A 6691-nucleotide genomic window follows, 5' to 3' on the forward strand; every position below is an offset into this window, starting at 1 on the left:
GATGGGAAGTCCCTCTTGTTGTCTGCCCTTGCCCTTTCCCACTGCAATGCCAGGAAAGCCTACAGCTGGGTGGTGCTTTGGCAGGTGGAGGGAGGTGGGTTAGGAGGTCAGGAGAAAGCCTAAAGCTCCCAGCCTGGCAGGTAGACAGAATTCACCAGCAGACATGGGAGAGACCTTCTGAGTCTCAGGGCCTCCCAGAAACAGCCATCCGGCCTCTCGCACCTCATTTTCGGGGGCTTCTCTTCTCACCTGTTCTCCCCACCCCTGGGTTCCTTAAGGAAGGTCATGACCCTCTGGTTAAGGTCCTGAAGTCCATTTGTTGGAAGTGCTCGGTGGTAAATGGAAGGCAGTGGATGCTTGGGCCCCCATCACCCGTGTGGGAGACCTGGATGGAGCTCCTGGCTCCTGACTTTAGCTAGATGGTGTGAGCATCTGAGGAATGAATCAGCAGGTATATGAAACTCTCTGCTTTTTGACTAAGTAAAGATAAATAAGTAATTTTTTTTAAAGGCATGCTGATGCAGAGGCCAATGAAGACCCCACGGTGAGAGCCACAGGAAAGGGTGACTAGACGTACATGGCAGACACCTGCAGACACAGGCTGCCATGGGAAGCTGACCTGGGTGGCAGGCAAACGATTTTAACTAGGGCCATGGATGATAGTTCTCTGTATATGAACAGATATAACTGGCATATCCCATCAGGATTTCACAGGTATAATAGCCTGGAAGTATTTGTTTATTCTATTTAACCCTATGAGGTCAGTGCGATGGCTCAAATGACTAATCTTCCACATGAAAGTGCTGACATCCACATGTGTGCTGGTTCGTGTCCTGGGTGCTCTACTTCCCATTCAGCTACCTGTTTATGACCTTGGAGAGAAGCAGAGGATGGCCCAAAGCCTGGGACACTGAGCCTGCATTGGGAGACCCAAAAGAAGCTCCTGGCTCCTGGCTTCAGATTGGCTCAGCTCCAGCCATTGCGGACACTTGGGGAGTGAACCAGTAGATGAAAGATCTTTCTGTCTTTCCTCTCTGTAAATTTGCCTTCCCAACAAAAATTTTTAAATCTTAAAAAAAAAAAAAACCAAAAAAACCCTACATGGTGGTTCCTTTCTTTTCTTAAAAAAAAAAAAAATTATTTGAAAGGCAAAGTTACAAAGGGAGAGGAGAGAATAGGAAAGACCCACCATCTGCTGGTTCACTCCCCAAATGGCCACAGGAGTGCTCGCTTCAGCAGCACATATACTAAACAATTAGAACAATACAGAGAAGATTAGCATTGGCCCCTGTACAAGAATGACACCCAAATGGCCACAGGAGCCAGGGCTAGGCCAAGCTGAAACCTGGAGTCTGGAGTTTCACCCCAATCCTCCTTATGTGGTGGCAGGGATCAAACACTTGAACCATGCTCTGCTGCTAACCAAGGTGCAAGTCCGCAGGGAGCTGGATGGGAAGCAAAACCTCCAGGGTTGGATAGAGTGCCACTCCGTGAGATGCCACTGCATCACGACACACCCATGAGGACTGTTCCACAAGCAGCAGACGTGAGCTCTGACTGCCCCTTAGCAACGGCCCAGTCCTGGTTCTGGTGGGGACCTCATGGGCAGGCTGGGGAGCCTGGAGGGACAAATGGGGCTTAGGAGCCACACCGCGGGATCAGGGAAGCGGGGGGGGGGGGGGGGGGGGGGGACACTCTCCAGTTGCTTTTCCCTTTCCACCTGGTTTGTGGGCAGTATTGTCTCCACCCATCCGTCTGCTGGTCTCGGCAGCCTGCAGGCCCGTCCCTCATCCCACCCACCATCTACATTGACCCTGATGGCTCTGGCTGAGCCTCAGCAGGAAGGGACACAGCCTCAGTGCAGGCAGTTGTTGCCTCCGATCATGACCAAAACTGCCCCTGCCCACTGGAGCTGGGAAAGGACTTCTTAGGCGGCCTGCAAAGCAGATGGGGGTGTCTGACCCTAGCAGGCATCTTCAAGAGATGGTGGTGGATGGGCCAGAATTTTCAGGAAGGCAAAAGGGAGGAGCCCGGTAAGGAGCCACCAGTGCCAACATAAACACATATGGTGCTTAGCGTATGTGGTGCACTGTCCCAGACCTGTGTCAGGCTCATGTAACCTGGGAGCCTACTGGCCTGAACCTCAACCTGCTCCCTTACTGTGTGAGCTAAGCTGATTCATTCTTCCTTCCTGGGCCTCGGTCCCTCAGATGGGGCATAAGGATGTCCACTGTCATGCAGGTAGAAGACTCAGTGAAGTCACCTATAGCATACGGCACATGGCAGCTACTTAGCCACAGTGAGGGGTAGGGGGCCAAAGAGCTCCGAATTGGTGTTGGGGTGGGGGGCTCTTGCAAGGGCCATGGTAGGGAGGGAGCTTTGCCTGGAGAATAATGCATGCTGAAGTGACCTGGCCACTTGCCAGCAGAGAGCACACTGGCCCCTCATGCTCCCAGGCCTGGCTCACTTCCGGAAGGGCAGGTTCAGCACCTCCTCAGTTTCCCCACCTGCAAAGTGGAGGAACCACTTAGCCCTGCTCCTGCCCGGAACTGCTGGGAACGCTGGATGGGAACAGCATGTGAAATGTGCAGACTGTAAGGTGCTAGCCAGCTCAAGCAGTTATTATTTAAGATGTCTTTGCATCCATTTCAACTACAGCTGGTAGAGTGTTTGGCATTTTAGGAGGGCTGGTGCCCAAGGAAGCTTTCAATGCCAGCCTCACTCTGCCCTCCACAACCTTCATCCTGTACTGGCAAAGGGAATGTGGTGGGGGCAGTGGGTCCATGGCCTAGACTTCATTCTAGACCCATCCGTGCTAAGTCATCCAACCACAGCACTGTTCGTGGACCCTGGGACCATCAGGGGAGGGGGCAGGGTGTCTCAGCTGATGGCGACAACTGACCTTGGGTATCAGGACCTCCCATCCCCCAATTATGGACACATAGCAGGTCAAGAGGAGACAGTGCCTGAAGGGATGAGGGATGATGACAGCAGGGGGTGGCCTGGGACCTGTTCCCCACCTGCTCCCTCACCTCCTGGTCTTCTTAATTTTCACTTATTTGTTTATATTTATTTGAAAGGTGAAGAGGGCCCAGTGCAGTAGCCTAGTGGCTTAAGTTCTTGCCTTGCAAGTGCCAGGAACCCAGATGGGTGCTGGTTTGTGTCCTAGCTTGTGGCCTAGGGAAGGAAGGAAGGAAGGAAGGAAGGAAGGAAGGAAGGAAGGAAGGAAGGAAGGAAGGAAGGAAGGAAGGAAGGGGAAGGTGGAGGGATACAGACATCACCCATCCACTGGTTCACTCCCCAGCCAAAGGCAATAGCGTGGAAATCCTTCTAGGTTTCCCACCTGAGTGGCAGGGACTTAAGCACTTGAGCCATCACCTGTTGCCTCCCAAAGCTAGCATTAGCGCATTAGCAGGAAGCTGGACTCAAGAGCAGAGCCCAAGGCTAGTGTTGTGGTGTGGAGCGCTAAGCAGCTGCTTGAGACGCTGGCATCCTGTACTGGAGCACCAGTTCCTGTTCCTGGCTGCTCTACCTCCAATCCATCTTCCTGCTAACGCCTCCTGGAAGGGCAGCAGAAGATGGCCCAAGGTCTTGGGGTTCCTCCACTCATGTGGAAGATCAGATGGAACTTCTGTCTCCTGGCTTTGTCCTAGTCCAGCCCTGGACATTTGAGGAGTGAACAAGGAAACAGACACGCTCTCAGATCTCCTTCTCTTTCCCCCCATATTCTGCCTTTCAATAAATAAGCAAATCTCTTTTATTTATTTGTTTTAAAAAGGTGGTTGGTGTTGTGACTTATCAAGTAGGTCTACCACCTTCAGTGCCGGCATCCTAGGTGTATGGGCACTTGTCTGAGTCCTGGCTCTGCTTCTAATCCAGCTCCCTGCTAATGCTCTTGGGAACGCATTAGAAGACGGCCCAAGTACTCGGGGCCCTGCCACATACATGGGAGACCTAGATGGAGTTCCAGGCTTCTGGCTTTGGCCTGGCCCAGCCCTAGCCATTGCAGCCATTTGGAGAGTGAACCAGCAGATGGAAGACCTTGCTCTCTCTCTCTCTCTCTCTCTCTCTCTCTCTGTTTGTATATAACTCTGTTTTTCAAATAAATAGATCTTATATGGAGCATGGGCACCCAATTGGGTGTTTTTACCATTGTGCCAAAGGCTGTCTGTCAGCCTGAGTCCCGCAGAGCTCCTAACCTTGGCCATCCCTGACACCCCAGAGACTCCCGTTCCCCCGGAGTTCCCCTCAGCAGGCCCCTAATCACAATCCAGGCTTGATGCCACAGGTGACCTCACAGTTCTTTCTATATAATCGCCAACTCCTTGGTCCCACTCCCTGCTGAAGGGGCAGGGCAGGCTGTGAGTTCCAGGCTCCAGGGGCAGGGCAGGGAGAGGTGGTGCAGCCAAGAGTGAAGTGAGGAAAATGGGCAGTCCAGCTGGTACCTTCTTCTTCCGCCACTGCCCAGGACCAAGTTGACTTAGGACCAACTTGACCCAGGGTCCAGGTGAGGCCCACCCCCCACCCCGGGTCCAAACTCCATGCCAGAGTTTCCAAGGCACAGGGAAGCCCGAGCACGCCTTGAGCTCCAATGTCTCCTCCCTTCCTTTTTCTCCCAGATTCACCCAAGGGAGCCACTCCTGCCCACCCGGCCCTGGAGCCCACATGTCCGGCTGGGAGCTGTGTCCTGGTCACCCTGTGTGTGCCTGGCTCTTGTCTCTCCCGACAAACAGTGGAGCCGGGGCTGTGCCTCAGCCCTCAGACTAGCATGCCCAGAGCTAGTGCTGCGTGGCCCTGTCAGATGGCCGCTCCCAGGGCCGAGTCCCTCCCTGCAGCAAGGGTGTGCTGGGACACGTCCTTGGGGGTGAACAAGCCAACCTCAGCCCAAATCCCCGATTTCTAAAGGCAAAATAAACTCACTCACTCCTCCGGGCCTGCTCCTCAGCCAAAAACCTCAGACCGCAGCCCCGCCAGCCTGGCAGCGCCAGGAAAACAGGCCAAAGTTCCTGAGGTAAGGGAGAGGGTGAGAGCCAGTGAGCCAGGTGTTAGAAGCTCAGGGAGAAAACTTCACCCGTGAGGAAGTGGGCCCAGGGACACAAGGGTTGGCCCCAGGCTGCAGCCCAGGGTGGGCTACAACCCCTGCCCCATCCTAACCAGTCACACACTGTGTACGGCGCATGCCACTGCAAACACTCTCACTTCCTCACTTGCCTATGCTGGTGGATAGAGAGAGAGAGATAAAAGAAGATACTCCCCAGCACCCTCTGCACCCGGGCCTTCCCGCTACTTCTTTTATCTTTTTTTAGGATTTGTTTTATTTGGGCCCAGTATGATAGCTAAGTGGCTAAAATCCTTGCATCCACCGGATCCTGTATGGGTATCAGTTCATGTCCTGGCAGCTCCACTTCCCATCCAGCTCCCTTCTTTGTGGCCTTGGAAAGCAGGAGAGGATAGCCCCAAGCCTTGGGACCCTGCACCCACCTGGGAGACCTGGAAGAAGCTCCTGGCTCTTGCTTTCAGATCAGCTCAGCTCCAGCCATAGTGGCCACTTGGGGAGTGAAACAGTGGACAGGAGATCTTTCTGTCTCTCATCTCTGTAAATCTGACTTTTCAATAAAAATAAATAAATCTTCAGAAAAAATTAAGGATTTATTTATTTAAAAGGCAGAGTTCAGAGAGAGAGAGAGAGAGAGGGAGAGACAGAAGGATTGCCATCAGCTGGTTCACTCTCCAAATGGCCTGAATGGCTGGGCCTATGCCAGGCTGAAGCCAGGAGTTTCTTCCAGGTCTCCCATGTGGGTGCAGAGACCCAAATACTTGGGCCATTTTCTCTTGCTTTCCCAGGAACATAAGCATGGAGCTGGTAGTGGAGCAGCTGGAACTAGAATTGGTGCCCGTATGGAATGGCTGCACTGCAAGCAGCAGCTTTACTCACTACACCACTGCTTCCCCTGCTCCCTTTCCTTCAAGCTGATGTCTTAGGCCCCTCCTTCCTGAATCAGACATCCCTAACCCTGGGATCTGAGCCTCCAGGAACCCCCCTTCAGCCATCAAAGGAACATAAGAGTGCCTCTAGATACTGCTGGAATTAGATGACCTGGAGCTTAGTCCACAAGACATGGTTGAGCAGAAGGTAGGGAAGGAAAAAGGGGAGAAAGGAAAGGGTGGCCCTATGCGGTGGATCCTAAGGGGAAGGCAGGTGTTGGTGCAAGCCCTCCTTGAAACATCTTCACTCTTTACTAGAGTGCCTGGTTCGAATCACAGCCTGGGAGGCAGCAGATGTTGGCTCAAATACCTGGGTCCCTGCCACCCATGTTGGACTCTTGGCAAGCATCTGGGGAGTGAACCAGCCACTGGAAAATCTTTCTCAATTTCTGTGCCTTTCAGATGAAATGAGTATAATCTTTAAATAGATAAAATAAAAGTGAAAGATTTATTAAGAAAAAGATGGACAAAGCCCTAGGCATGTAGGCATAGTCACATGTGTACACACTCACACCTACCCACCTGCCACCCCAGGTTAGGCATCCATGTTTACCCTGTCCTCTGCCCAGCAGGGCCAAGGCCCTTCCTGCTCCCACTCCTATGCATACTTGGGACCCAGATGCTGGCACACTCACTCATAAACCTTTTCCTAATATCAGATACCCATGTGCACATATGTACAGCACGCCCATGGAGTGACACATGC

General features: G+C 52.8%; 1 non-coding gene across 1 annotated transcript; it reads left to right on the forward strand.

Moving 5' to 3' along the window:
* The first annotated feature begins 1223 nt into the window (after positions 1–1223).
* LOC121170550 lies at positions 1224–1334 on the forward strand. The gene has a single exon (XR_005885981.1). It is a non-coding gene; the product is annotated as a U6 spliceosomal RNA (small nuclear RNA).
* The last annotated feature ends 5357 nt before the right edge of the window (positions 1335–6691 follow it).

This window comes from Ochotona curzoniae, unplaced genomic scaffold, assembly GCF_017591425.1.
Source record: "Ochotona curzoniae isolate NIBS_2020 unplaced genomic scaffold, NIBS_Ocur_1.0 scaffold_2453, whole genome shotgun sequence".
Taxonomy (NCBI): Eukaryota; Metazoa; Chordata; class Mammalia; order Lagomorpha; family Ochotonidae; genus Ochotona; species Ochotona curzoniae.